Here is a 16,078-nt window from a genome sequence, read left to right as displayed (position 1 = left end):
TTAAGTAGTAAGGTGAATGTGTTTAGAACTTAAACTTGTCTCTTTTTGCTTAGAAGTTGGCATGATTAATGCAAGACGTCCGTCTGTATCTCCACCCCAGGTCTTTCTCCTAAGCTGTAAATCTGCATATCCAACTACTTACTGAACACATTCCCTTGAATGCTCCAAAGGTATGCTAATTCAACAGGTTCAAAAGAAAACTCATCATCTGAGCTTTCTCCTGCGCCCCACACTTGAGCCTTTACTACTGTTTCCTATTTCTACTTTCTATTAATCATTGTTAAACCAGTTTCCAAAATCGTGTGTTTAGGTATCATCCTTGGGTTCTGCCATCTCAAATGCTACACACACCAATCACTCGCCTCTCCTAAGCCTCCTGAAGCCACCACTTTGTGTATCCCCACTCTCGCCCATCTAGAAGAGACCACCATCATTCCTCCACTGGCTCCCTTAGCATTATTCTAACCAGGATTCCTGGGTCCATCCATCCTTTTGCCTCATTTAATCCATTATCACCAGAGCAATCTTTCTAAAACTCAACTCTCAGGTCATTTCTCTACCCACTTGTTGGGTTTCTGTTCTTAGGATAAAACCCTTAACATGGCTTTTAGGATTCAGTTATGATCTCGACCCTGCTTACTACTCTAGCCTCTGTGAGTTCCTATTGTCTCTGAGTATGTCCACCTATCTTTGGTGGCAGCAAGGGACAGAAAGAGTAACTGAGGCAGCAGGCTGTCAGATTGGCTAATAACCCAAGCAAATTCATAAAAGCCACTAAGTCTAACATGAGGTCTTTCTGAGGGGTGATGGTGACAAGACACTTCATTGATTTTCACTAGCTGCAACTACACAGGTGAGAGAAAGCCCTTCTCCACAATTTCTTACCTCACCAGGCTCTGGGCAGCCCCTTTCATTTGCCACCCAAGTGCTTCCCCCTGTGATCTCATTCTTTGTCCTGGACTCAAAGTCTCCCAACTCTCCCATTCCACTCCACCTGACCCGAGTCTTGGTTGCTGCGTGCTTCATTTACATGAGGTTTTGCTCCTTATTAAGCTTGGGGAGAGGGATCTCATAATTGGGACCATCAAGACAGATATTTGAACTTAGGCTTTGACTGTTTCACTTAGTGGATTGCAGCTAAGTGGATATCCTTGGTTCACGCTAGTTGTAGTCCCAAGATCATCCTGGTCTTCTCCTTTATACTTTGTTATTATTTTCATATATCTTATTAGGAAGGAACACTAAAAACATTAATTTAGTGCATTACATTTCTATTATGGCAACACGTGAGCTATTACCAGCATGCAAGACCACCTGCAGAGCCTGTGGAAGGGTTTATTTCCCTCTGCCTGATTAACCTAAAACCCTATTTTAATGCAATAGATTTCCTTTCCTATTACTCACCTTTCACCATTTTCCTTCCCATCCAAGGCTCCAAGCCGACTAAATATCTCTCAGGTTCTGATTTTTGCCATGCTTTCTTTCTTCTCAACACGTTTACACAACAAATTGCCTCTAGACCACTGGGATCATACGCCTCCTCTTTGCTTGGCTACTTCTTAATCTCTGCTTAGACCTCCCTCCCTCCAGAAAGTTTGGGTTAGAGCTTTTTCTGTGTGCCCATAACCCCTTCCGCTTCTCTTCACATCACACTGAACACACTCTGTTGGGTTGTTCTGAATGTCTGTAAGCTCCGTCACAGCACGATGCTTGCCTTTCTTGTCCATCCTTGCGTCCTCAAATCCTGTTGCAGTACCTGGCCCAGAGGAACTACTTAATGATCATTTCTTAATGATTGAATGACTAAATCCCTCCATTAATCTCTGAATCCGTGAATCAATGAATTTACAATCCTATAGAAGTCTTTGATACTCTAAGAAGTTGAAATTTTATTTCCTGAAATTACATATTAGTTTCATTTCTTAAAGAATCTGATTTATCACTATTTTCAATCATCACTACTGTGTTTATTAAAGCCTTGCTACTGTACGGTAAAATGCATGAGACATCTAATAATGCCTTAAGAAAACTGTTTCAGGCCTCTTTGTCAGCACTTTCCATTTTATATGAAATTATTGGCATTTGTGTCTCTTTCACCTGTAAGACATGAAGTGCCTCAAGGACAGTGACCATGTCAGATTCATCTTTGTATCCTCACAACCTCATATCTGTGCAGTGTCAGCAGTCAGTAAATGTATAAATGCTTAAGGTAGGCCTGAAATCACATCTAGGCTTAACTACTTTCTGTCTCTGACACTTATCTCTGTACTTAGGCTCTCAAAGCCTCAGTGTGTTCATGTGTAAAGTGAGAATTCAATTGGTGTAAAAGATCACCTTGCAGGGTTGTTACGAAATATTACATAAAATATACTGTGAATTAGTACCTGGAACATAGAGAAATTATGAATAAGCTAGACTAAAGGATAAATCTAAGCTTCTTTGTGAAGAATTCTGGTATATCAGAATGTTAATTTTTCAATCATAGGATGGCAAGACACAGTTTCAGATCTAGAAAAATCTTTGCAAAAGAAAGCAAAGAGGCAACCTTTCCAATTTTTTTTTTTTTTTTTTTTTTTTGCGGTACGCGGGCTTCTCACTGTTGCAGCCTCTCCCATTGCGGAGCACAGGCTCTGGACGCACAGGCCCAGCGGCCATGGCTCACGGGCCCAGCCGCTCCGCAACATGTGGGATCCTCCCGGACCGGGGCACGAACCCGTGTCCCCTGAATCAGCAGGCAGACTCTCAACCACTGCGCCACCAGGGAAGCCCCCAATTTTTATATTAAGGATATTTTTCTGAAATAGAAAACAAAGTGAGAAATTGAGATGCAAATAAAACACACTACAGGACAATTTATGGAGAGTTCAAATGTATCAGTTGCATAATTTGTCTTATGAATATACTTTTCTAAAAGGAAAACAAATTGGACAAAAGACTGTAAATCCTTGAAAATGAGATGTACGCTTGGAGACAGCTTGTAGAAAAAAGGACAAGAAAAGCATAGCAGGACTTGCTCTTCCCTAACTAAAATGCCATAGCATGATCTGCAGTGTGTTCATGTTTTATCCCTTTAGTAATTCTTCTTCCTTTCTTTGAATTAACAAGAAATCACCAAGGAAAAAGGTTCTCTAGTCATAATGTGTTTAGGAAAGTCAAGATGTTAAACATTCACATCATAGGACTGGGAACCAAATTTACAAGAGAAAGAACTCTACCCTTAAACCTGAAGCCTCAAATTTCTCAGCATAGCATGCTTCCATTTGCTAAGACAGATGTTTTGCTGGCATGGTTGTTCCTGTTGTTATTTTATTGTTTTATTCATCTTATAACTCTTTCTTTGTATTGGTTTGTCTGATGGTTTTCATATCATATTCTGTTATTTTAGCTGGAATTTGTAATTTTTTTCAATTGTTGGCTCTGTAATTATTGTAATTGCATCTTATTATATAACTTGTGTAAATATATGCAATCATGGAATTAGAACACACAGGTGGTGATATGCAATGTCACAATTGCAGTGGTTAAAGATGGATAATTTTTTTAGTCTTTGGGGGAAAAAAACCTAAGTAAATATAGTAATTTCAGGGGAGAGCATTTTAGCTGTCTGAATTAATTGCCCAGAGAATTCAACCAAACATTTTTATTGAGTCGTAGATATGAGATTTTGGTTTTGCCTGTACTTATAACAAAGAGATTTGGACATCTGCGTTTTAAATAACAAATTTGATACCTGGTGAAACACTTATAAAGAAAGTTCCAACATGAACTTTAAAACATAAAACACTGAGGATCAGATGTTTCTAAAGATACCTTTCCTTGTAGGTTGTTATCAATGTGGATTTGAAGATGCATTTATTAACACCGTGAACTGGATGTGTATTATCACCACTGACATCTATATCTATAAAATTAAAGTTGTTTATGTGGATGTAGATAAAAATGCAGGTAGTGGTGACTTATATGCCGTTCAGAATTCCTGTGACTAGAAAATTTGTTCCTCTAATTACTCATTAGGTAAAGAGTATATTTAAATAAGTAGTCAAGGCCAAAAAAAGCATAATTCAAATTCAGCACCCACTGGAATCCTAGATGATGAAAACCAGGCTTTAATAAAGGTACCCCCATTAGCTCTAGGATTCCCTGTGCACCGAGAGACCGCAGTTTATTGAGCTACATTCATCTTTAATTAAAGAGCTGCACTTGCTATTAGAAAACGAGAGATGAGCAAGTAAGCACATCTACTCACTCAGGGAAGACTTGCAGTGGGTATAGATCTCTGTTAAGATTTTAACATGTTTCTAAAAATTCCTTGGTGGTAATAATAATCATTTGTGTATTTGAGAATTTAGAAAGTGAAGAGAAAGCAGGTTTTCTATCAAAATAAAACAAGATTGATCTAGTTATATGCATTTAAAAAAATTATCTGAAGCATTCACATAGAATATATCTCCCATGGATTGGCTGCATTCATGGCTTTAGGAGGAAAGTATCTTTTGCTTTTGGACCAAGAAGAGAATCCAAATTTTGGTTGAAAACAAAATTTTCTATATCTGTGTTCTAGTGTTTTGGAGATGCAGGTTGCAGGTGGGAGGCTGGGACAGATGACACATGGAGGAGAGAAGTGAGTCAGCCACTTTGCACAGCTGCTCTGCATTGTCTCTCCCAACCCATCCCTTGTTCCGCATCTTAAGAACAGTCGTGCATTGCCAGAGAGGCTCTCCATCTTGTTTTCTCTTTAGTTCCTTTCAAAAGAAAAAAAAAAAAAAACCACCTAACTCTTTACGCCCTATTCAGATGTCATACGTTGATCTCACAAACCAGAACTAAAACTTCATTATCCAGAAATTTTCTCTTCCAATTTGATCTTGGTCTAAATTGTATTTTTCAGTGAATGGAAAAAGTAAAGTTTCTTTAAACATCAAGATTTTGGTATTCATTAGAAAATGAATGAAATTATTAAAGGATGGGATTTTGAAGTGCTCTTCAGTGCCCAGTAAGGACAAACCACAAGGCGTGAATAAACTTTACCATATTTCTCTTTCAGTGCTCCAGTTAAAATCTAGCTGGTATGTCATTGGCATTGCAAAAAAATAGGATAATGTTTGTCAATACAAAATTTGAGGGCTTTTCTCACCTTTTAGGTATTCTTGCAATTAGAATGTACCTTAAAGTTACCTTGGCTTTGGCTTCATGGCCCAAGCAATGAATTTTCCCTTATGTTTGGTTAAACGAACATGTTAGTACAGTTTCCCTGTAAATTAAGCTTTGTGTGTCAAATGCCACCAAAAAATTTAGTATAGATATTAACAAAGTAAGTTGACAAATAATTATAATGAACAAACTAAAAAAAGAAAACATCCTAAGTAGAATTGCTGCTCTTCTTGAGAATTAATTCCTCCTAGATTAATTGTGGAGTCTCCACAGGAACCCCTTCAGGATGAGTAGAAAGTCAGGTGGGCAAGGCTCTGAGCCCTACTTCCTTCAACTATACGAGTTTTGATTTGGAAAATGAAGTTTTGAATTCACTATTTGACCTTGCCTAGAACCAAGATCTTAGGCATGTGCTTTACTATTGCTCTTTGCACATGTATACATAAAAACAAAGAGGTATTTATGTCTTCAATTTAAAATGAACGTTAATGATACAAATAACACAAAATAAAGCTGAAAAGACTAAAAGAGCATAGAGTAAAATTTGCGATAGACAAAAACTGACTTGCTTTTCACATTGAACATTGCTAAAAATCAGGCTAGGAAAAATTAGGCTAAATATTGACATCAGGGTCAAAATGTCCTGTATTTGTTTATGAGTTATTATTGAGCTAGGATCACTAACACATATATGCAGTGTGATTCAATCATTTGGAAAAATTAAACTGACAACCTACACACACCACACACACACACACATTCCTATTGCCTCCGGTTAATGGAGTTATAAATAATTTGAATCTTTGGTTTCTTATTTTTAAATAGATAATTTTTTATACAAGTAACATATTAAAAGTAATATTTTTTTCATTTGCAGCCTTTTTTAATAGATAAGAGAGGGTACATACAACCACCAATCAGTGAACTACTTACAGTCACCTGGTTCCTGAGGTCAGTGCCTCATTTTAGTTGAGACCCTTAAATTAATAACACTTGATGCTTACACTTATAAGCTCTAAAAGTAATTTTTTAAAAAGAAATTTAATGAGTTGGATAGAAATTACCTTCTTTCTAAAAGATAGAGATATAGGCAAGAGTCAAATTGATTGATGTGCCTGAAATCTTTCCTGGCTTCTAACACAGTTTGAAAGTGAAGAAAAGAAGAAAGCTCAGTAAAACTTTTCTAAATATGGGGGTCGTTTATCCATAGCATCAATGTTGGAGAGGCAAGTCAGAAGAATGAGGTCCCTCCACAAGCGCTAGACACTCCTCTTTCCACAGCTTTAGTGTTTGTGAAATGTTGATACTTCGGACCCCGCTGAACACTCTCTTTAGCTGGGTAGCAGCCCAAATCACTCTAAGTGGACTGCATCTATTATACACATATACACACACACAGATTTAAAATGAGGTTTACTGACATGAAGTGACCTCTACAACTGAAGAATCTTAAAGATTCTGTTATGCCCGCTTCTTCTTTTCTTCTCCCTTTCTATCTGTTCATAAGTTAGGATTCCCAGAATGTCATTAGGATATTGTAAAGTAGCATTAATATCCTACCTTTTCACTTCCTCAGGTAAGCACCTCTCTGTTCTTTTTACCAATGTCTTGGTTCTCAGACCGTTGTCTTTCTCTTCAATCGTGTGTGTGTGTGTGGGCGGGGGGGGGGGGTTGGCAGTTTAATTTTTTCTTTCTGAGCTGGTTTGTTTGCCTCTGGGTTTACCCCTCCAAATTTATCTTCCATGCACCTGACTGGGTGATCCTTCTGAAGAACAAATGTGACCATGGCACTCCCAATTTAAGCAGCTTCCAAGCTTCCTGGGTGCCCTGAGGATGGAGCGAAAGCTCCTGCAGGGTGTAGACAGGCCCTCCCATCCACCCTGCTCACGTCTTGGCTCCTGCACTTTCAGTCAGTCATGTATTTTCTAGCACTAAACAGTGTAGTTTTTCACATGCACCAATTATTCACACGATTTAATCCCACTCCTAGATTGCCACCCTGCCCAATCTCATAAATCTCTTCCTTCTTCCCTTAGTGAGTTTCTATTCATTTTTCAAGGCATGGCTCAGCCATCTTCTTATCTGAAAAGTTTTCTCTAACAGCCTCTCCCTCTGCAGGACAAGGTGACTTTCCTTTTTTTTTCCAGAAGAAATACCCAATGGTCACACTGGGTATAGATGAACCAACTGTCTCATCTGCTAGGCTGTAAGGTCTTTGATGTTAGAACCTGTATTAATTCATCTTAACGTCCCCAGTGCTTGACGGTGCTGAGTAAATGTGCGGTGCTCCAAGCTAAATTCCAAAGATGAAGCCAAGGGCTCTTAGTTCCTTAAAAAAATAAACTTCTGACCTTTCTTCACTATAATCTTGACAAACTCAGAATACGTTTACCCTAAAATATCTTTGTAATTGAAGCCAGAGTGAGAATGAGAACTGTAGTGTTAAAGAATGAATTTTTTAGCATTGTTCAAGAAATAATAGAAAAGAGCTATAACCAGTTTCACTGAGGAGTCCTAATAAAAATCAGAGAAAACACCATAAATATGGCATTAAATAAGGTGGAAAGCTATGTTGAAGCTTGAAGATGGAAATATTTGTGGAAAAATAAGGCAGTGAGAAATAACATCCCGTATCATGTCTTGACATGCTGTATTCATCTTTCTGGTGATGACTGTTTTTCACATGTAAATTAGGGGGAAAAAAAGGGAAAGTGTGTGCATGTCATATCTAGGAAAGGAGAGTCAAGTATCTTAGAATAGGTTCTCTAGTCAGCTCTATATACCTGGCCTTTTGAAGTACGGGTGAATTTTTTAGTCTTGCCTTCTACAAAGAAATAACAAAACTTAGAAATTTTAAAATCTCAACTGCTATAACTTCAGTGACTTCCCATGAATCAATCTTATTTATTCTTTGACATCTTAGAGGAAAACAGCCATATGACTGATAATCTTTGGTGAATTTGAGACTCATGTGACATAGAAACTGTGAAGAAATTGGAACTAAAAGTACTGATATTTAGACTCTTTTAAAACCTACCAGATCAGATATAATGACTATAATAGAATAGTGTACTTGTCTCCTTTACCAAAAAGTCCAAACTAACACCATTAGTATACCCAATCTGGAACTTTAAATTGTGGTTTACTCTGAGTGCTTCATAGACCGTCTACCCACGGCTCCCTTCTGATAAGTTCCTTATGTATAGTTACCAAACTTTGTACCCATACTACCTTACTATGCTGGTCACAGATGATTGGATCAGGGAACAGTGGTCTGCCCAGAGTCAGCCTATGGGCTAATCTTACAAAACAGACGTGGCCAGTCAAGCAATTTGTACTGGAGAGTGATTGGCCAACCAATCCAGTACTCTCTTGAAGAGTGTGAATACAGAAACACAGATAATAGAGTGATACCAAAGCCCACAGACACAGAGATAATAGGCAGACAGTAAGCAGAAGCCACAACAAAACAGAAGACATGAGGTCAAAAGAAGAATACAGTCAGACTTGGGTAAAGGCAGTAGAAACTATCATTTAGTGAGAGGTTAGTGTCAGGAGAAGTGGAAACCAACAAGCATAATCAGAAGTAAACTGAGACATGGTTAGGATGAAGTAACTAGAATGAGGGAGGGTAGCCAGAATGAGTGGGAAATAAGGTGCTAGAGGCAGAGAATGTAGACTACCAGCTAGAGAATTTTGATGGTGAAGAGAAGCAAAATTTAGTGGGAATTGTGCTTGAGGGACTTTATTTAGGATAGAATAGAGATGGGAACAAACTTATGGGCTAAGAAGCTTGGAGCTGAAAGAGAAACCACAGTTTCTGAATGTGGCGTGACCCCAGAGAAGAAAACTGAGACAAAACTGGGGAGAGGGTGCTTAGCCTTTGAAAGGAGGGAGGAGCCTTCTCCTGACACAAAAGGAATGAAGAAAAGATGGGGTGGGGACACCAAAAACTAAAAAGAAAATGAGAGAGACAAAGAGCTCTTCTTTTCTTCTCTTGGAGATATGCTCTTGGGCATAAAGAAGAGTGAGAAACCAAAAAAGGAAAACAATGAAACAAAAAGCAAATCAACAACAAAACAATCAACAAAACAAAAAGCTAGTTTTTCAAAAAAATCAATAAACTTGATAAACCTCTGGCAAGGCTGAAGAGATATAAAGAGAGAAGACACAAATCACCAATATCAGAAATAAAACAAGGATATCACTACAAATCTGCATCCATTAAGATGACAGTAATGGAATAGTATGAGCAATTGTACATTGATAGATTTGACAACTTAGAAGAAATAGACCAGTCCCTTGAAAATTACAAACTACCTCCCCTCAACCTGAATAGTCCTAAAGTCATTAATGAAATTAGATTTGTAATTTAAAAGTTCCAGAAAAGGAAATCTCCAAGTGTGTAAAACGAGTTCACCACTTGAAAATCAATTGAAAGGCTAAAGGAGAAAAACATAGAATCATATCAATTGATACAGAAAAGCATTTGACAAAATCTTACACCCATTCATGATCAATACTCAGCAAGCTAAGAATAGAGGGGAACTAACTCAACTTATTAAGAATACCTACAAAAAGCATATGGCTAACATCATACTTAACAGCAAAAGATAATGCTGTCCCTCTAGGATGGGGACAGGAAGGAAAGGATGTGTGGTACCACTTTTGGTAAGCATAGTAATGGAAGTTCCAGCCACCAAAATAAGGTAAGAAAAAGAAATTTGAAAAGCATATGTATTGGAAAGGAAGAAATATAACTATCTCTTTTTGCAGATGACGTGATTATCTACATAGGAAGTTCCAAAGAATCTCAAAAAAAAAAAAAAGAAAGAAACCTATTAGAACTAATCAGCTCAGCATGGTCATAGGATAAAGGATCAACATGCAGAAATCCATTGGATTTCTATATACTCACAATGAATATGTGGAAATTGAAATTAAAAACTTGAAATGATTTACAATCACTCCAAAGTAAAGTAATACTTAGTATAGACTTAACAAAAACATGTACAGAATCCATATGTTGACAACCACAAAATACTGTTGAAAGATATCAAAGAAGGCAAATAAATGGAAAGACATTGTGTTCATGGATTAGAAGATTCAACATACTTGAGACTTTGCAATTCCTGCCGAACCCAAGCCACCGACAAACTTATTCTAAAATTTATATGGAAAGACACAGCCCTCATAATAGCTCAGACAATCTTTTAAAAAAAGGAATACAGTGACAGTAATCACTCTACCATATAACAAAGCCTACTGTATAGCTACAGTAATCAAGATAGTGTGGTATTGCTGGAGGGACAGGCACACAGATCACTGGAACAAAATAGAGAACCCAGCAACAGACCCATACAAATATGCCCCACTGATTTTCAACAAAGGTTCAAAAGCTATTCAATGAAGAAAGGGTAGCTTTTTCAACAAACAGTGCTGGAGCAATTGAACATCCATAGGCAAAAAAAGTGAACCTTGACTTAAACCTTATACCTTATAAACCAATAACTCAAAATGCATTATGGATTTAAAGTAAAATATAAAAATATAAAACTTCCAGAAGAGAACATTAGGAGAAAATCTTCAGGATCTAAGCCTAGGCAGGTTCTTAGTCTTGACACCAAAAGCATGATCCATAAAAGGATAAATTGGTAAATTGCACCTCATCAAGATTTAAAACTTTTGCTCAACAAAGACCCTGTTAAGAGAAAGAAAAAATAAGATACAATTTAGGAGAAAATATTTGCAAACCACAAATCCAACAAAGGATTAGTATCTAGAATATATAAAGAACTATCAAAATTCAGCAGTAAAAAAAATAAAACTATCCAGTTAGGAAATGGACAAAGATATGAACAAACATTTCACTGAAGAAGTTATATATGGCAAATAAGCACATGAAAAGATGTTCAACATTATTAGTCATCAGTTAAATGCAAATGAAAACCACAGTGAGATATCACTGCCTACCTACCAGAATAGCTCAATAAAAATTAGTGACAGCACCTAATGCTTTGCCAGTAACTGAATCGCTCACACATTGCTGGTAGGGATTTAAAAGGATACAGCCACTTTGCTGTGCTTGACACAGCAAGCAGTTTAGTAGTTTCTCATAAAACTGGTTATATCATCTAGCAATAGCAGTCTGGTAATTTATCCCAGAGAAATGAAAACTTATGTTCACACAAAAACCTGTACAAAAATGTTCATAGCAGCTTTATTCATAATAGCCAAAAATTGGAAACAACCAGATGTCCTTCAATGGGTGAATGGATAAACAAATGAGCAAATTGTGGCATATCCGTGCCATGGGATACTACTCAGTAATAAAGGAAATAAATGAGTGATACGATAGCCTGTATAAATCTGCAGGGAATTATAATGAGTGAGAAAAGTAACCTACTGGATGGTTCCATTTATATAATATTCTTGAAATGACAAAATTAAAGAAATAGAGAACAGATTAGTGGCTTCCAGGAGGTTAGGGAGAAGAATGGGGGTGGGCAGGAAGGGAGATCAATGTGGCTCTAATAGAGCAGCATGAGGGATCCTCATGGTGATGAAAATGTTTTAAACACCGACAGCATCATCAATGCCCTGGCTGTGATACTGCACTTTAGTTTAGCAAGATGTTACAATTTGGAAGATACTGCACAAAAGGCATACAAGAACTCTCCCTATTATTTCATGTAACTACATATGAATCTACAGATATTTCAAAACAGAAAGTTTATTTTAAAAAATTAAACAAGGGACTTCCCTGGTGGCACAGTGGTTAAGAATCCGCCTGCCAATGCAGGGGACATGTGTTCTAGCCCTGGTCCGAGAAGATCCCACATGCCGCGGGGCAACTAAGCCCAGGCACCACGACTACTGAGCCTGTGCTCTAGAGCCTGACAGCCACAACTACTGAGCCTGTGTGCCACAACTACTGAAGCCTGTGTGCTCTAAGGGCTTGCGTGCTGCAACTACTGAAGCTCATGCAACTAGAGCCTGTGCTCTGCAACAAGAAAGGCCACCACAATGAGAAGCCCACGCACCGCAATGAAGAGTAGCCCCCGCTCACTGCAACTAGAGAAAAGTCCACGTGCAGCAACAAAGACCCAATGCAGCCAATAATTAAATAAATAAACGATATTGCCAAATGAAAAAACAAAGAGCGAGTGCAGGATAGAAGCAGAAATTGGAGACTTGCAGCCATAGGACAGCTCACGTAGAAGGCACTTGGTTGTCAACCAGAGATGAATAAAAGGTTTACCGAGTTCCATCATTAGCCCCGCTGAGGTTAGATTTCATGGATTTGAAGCAGAACAATTGACATAATTAAGTGTATTTGGAAAAGCATGATCCCAAGTTATGGCCGCCCCCTGCCACATCTAGGAAATACCATCCAGATGTTCACAGAAACTATAATGTATCAGCTCAACACTTCAAAAGTTAATGTGCCATTCCAATGAAAAGAAACTGCATGCTGTACTCCTGGGCTTTTGCAAATGCATCAAATGAAAGTCCTATTGAAAACATGGTCAGATAAACACAGCATGATGGTACTAAAATGAGCATTAAAGCTGGGTAGGGGAAAATCAACACTGCTGTGATACCAAAGAGTGGGAGAGACAGATTTCTGCTGGGTTGTCTTAATTTGTATGTGTGTATGTGGGCACGTGTGTGCATGCAAAATCACGAGTATATTAGTGTAGATTAGTATTGTATGTGTAAGTATATAAGTGTGGATGAGTTGAAGCCTGAATTAAAGACTTTTTCTTCCAGATAAAAGAAATATTTGTATCTTCAAAGTCCACGAACCGGTGTCTGTTCAGTGGCATTGCTTTTGCACACCACTAAGCCCTTCCATTCCAGTGCCAACTGTGAAAGGTGAAATGCAAAACATTGAAGGGGTGCTCCACTACCTAAGTATCTAGAGATAATACTTCCCTTTAGGAAGGTTCATTCAAATCACATTTCATGATGGCAGGTCCATCTCATGCACCTTGATATACCAACCACAGTTATTTTGACATACGAACACACAAATGTTTGTTGCATGGTTGAATGTATCCACATGTATTATTGAGATCTAACTTTGTGTCTACCAGTTTATTGGACTTTCTGGAGAATACCAGAGTACTTAATATACTTTGCTTCTCATGAAATATTTATAACCAGAATTTTCGCATGTCTTCTTTTCTCTGCAGTGCCAGCTTCACTGGTGGGCTCGTTCAAACATGTTTCTTTAGCTCCCCCACATACTGTCACCTACTTACCAAAAGTTCTTCTCTACTCTTCCCCTGAACTGGAGAATCAGCAGTCCTACTAGCTTAAATATCTAGGGTTTTAGACCAAGGACATTTTCAACCAAGGGGAAAAAGAGGTTCCAAGAGACCTTGAAGAATTAAGAATTATGCAGTCTTTTGGGTCCAAACATTCCTGACCAGTACAGACCCATAAGCAGTAATTAGATGTTTTTCACTTTTTTTAAACTAAAAAGAGTAAATAATTCTGGCTTGCCTGGTTTCCTTAAAGATTCCAGCAATCTATTTGAATTTGCCAACTCAAAGCCAAAGTCACATTTATCTTTGCTACCAGAGTAACTCATACTTGAAGATCATAGAGGTGAACCGACCAGTGCAGAGTCCATTTTTCTGCCTTCAGTCAATAGTGTAGTCAAATTAATTCATAATAAGAACAGTCTGTCCTTTCTTTGAAATTTCAAATGACAGAGCCTCTCATGGAAATACATTCAGGAGTTTTAAAGCCTCCGTCATTAGGGGGTCATCCAAGCCAAATATGTGATACCGAAAGAAGAAAAACAATAAAGTGTTTGCGTCCTACATGATACACTCCATCATCGGTTATATGTTTTGAAAACAAATATAGAAAGAAAAACCTAGATTCTAATTTTTTACAGAAGTTACATTAATAAATGTAAGCATTCCTTCCATTCTTTGAAACTGGAGGGGATACAAATTGCCATTTCAAAAACTGCATGTGTTGCTTTAGAGAGATGACATTTACAAAGATAACTACTGACAAACGGTCTAGAAGAGATAGCTGGGACCTAGACTGGCACAGTTTAATCCATAAGCCAGCAACACTGAAACCAGGACTTCAACCCACAAGCAGCTTTTCCAGGCTCCCTGGTTACCGAAATCCGCTGTGTCAGCAGAACTCTTCAGTGCCACGCCCCTCAACTCCAGCTGACACATTTGTGGGAAAACTGAGCAAAAGTGTCTGCCTGATTGGAACAAAGAAATAGGCATCAGCAAGCGATTCCAGGGCTCTTTTCTTTCTTTCTTGTTATTTATTTTATTGATTTTCTTGTGAAAATGAAGCAAAGTAATAGTAGAAAACTTAGAAATTATTGAAAGCTCTAAAAGAAAAAAAAATCAAGTTATAATCCTGCTATCAAGTGATATTCATCTTTGCATATATTTTTCTAAAATTAAAATAGCATGCTTATTTAGAAAATTCAAGCATTATAGAAAAAAGTGTAAGTATCCCATCATCCAGAGGCAACCATTGTTAATATATCATCCAGTCATCTCTTTATTCGTACCTACACACACAATTATCACTAATTTATGTAAGGGGTCATTCTCCATGTCATGCCCTGCATCTGGCTTTTTTTAATTCAATCAAATTTCAGGGAGATCTTTTCATATCAGGAAATATAGAAAAACATTCTTTGTAATGCATGCAGATAAGTCTTTTAAATGAATGGATGGTTGTTTTAGAAATTATGCAGCCAGCCCTTATTTATGAGTATGTAGGTTGTTTCTAGTTTTCTATTCTCTAAAATAATGCTTCAGTGAAGCTCTTTGTACATGTATTCTTGTACTTAATAGCTCTTTGAGATAAATTTCTAGAGAAGGAATTACTGGGTCAATTTTGATATGTTTTTCAGGACTACCACAAAAAAGACTGTGAGGATGTATGCTTTCACATGTAAGCATACATGTGAAAGAAAGGTGGATTCTTCATACTGTCATCAGTTTTACCAATATTTTCCCAATTTACTAGAAGAAAGTGAAACATTTACACCATTCGTTAAGTAAAAATGATAGGTCACTTTTACTAATAATTTTTCATTAATAATGCAGTCAAACATTTTCCATATATTTATAGACAGTTTAATTTCTTTTGTGAACTACCCATTTTCAAACTGGGATTTTGTCTTTTTAAAATTGCTTTGTAAAAATTTATTTTATGTTATAAATAAATACTTCATGTCTATAGCATATTGCAAATATTTTCCCAACTTGTCATTTGCCTTTTGATTTGTTTATGGTATATTAAAATTATGTATAAATGTTAATACTTTCAAATAACAACTAATACATAATTTTATGTCTGGCTTTTGTCTTTTTAACATTATATTGTTTTTACCTTCCCTTATTATTAAAATTTCTAGTAAAATATTTTAATGAATGTTTAAAATACACTTTAGGAATGTATCATTGTTTGTCTGTTTCCTTACTGTCAGCTGTATTTATACTGTTCCAGTTCTCACCACTATAAATAATGCTGTATTCGAGGGTAGTGAGGTGATAAGCAGATGGAAAAAATAAGGTAGCTGTGATCTTCAAAACTTTAGCAACAAGAGAGACTGAAAGTGAAATGAGACTATTTTTCCTTTTTCACTATTGGGAAAGATGTCAGGGATTTATTTAGCAAAAGCCCAATTGTGATACCTTCAAAAAAGATGAGATGCATGTTAAGAAAAAATAACCCTGGTGGAAAAATAAATATACAGAGGACAATAATACATTAAACTTGTGTGATTTAATAGACATGATTTTAATTGAGCCTTCAAGTTTTTTCTTTGCACTTGTCCCATTTGTTTTAATGGGACATAAATTGTTTTTCCTTGACTGTAGAATCCCTCAGGATCTTCATCGCATTTTGTTACTCTTGGCAACAATAA

The 16,078-nt window shown here is 37.1% G+C and overlaps 1 protein-coding gene across 2 annotated transcripts in view; it reads left to right on the top strand.

The window, feature by feature from the left end:
- Nucleotides 1-16,078, top strand: part of ST6GALNAC5 (ST6 N-acetylgalactosaminide alpha-2,6-sialyltransferase 5) — a 173,857-nt gene that overhangs the window by 42,921 nt on the left and 114,858 nt on the right. The window lies entirely within an intron of this gene.

Source organism: Tursiops truncatus, chromosome 1 (genome assembly GCF_011762595.2).
Source record: "Tursiops truncatus isolate mTurTru1 chromosome 1, mTurTru1.mat.Y, whole genome shotgun sequence".
Lineage (NCBI taxonomy): Eukaryota > Metazoa > Chordata > Mammalia > Artiodactyla > Delphinidae > Tursiops > Tursiops truncatus.
This window is presented reverse-complemented; position numbering and strand designations above follow the sequence as displayed.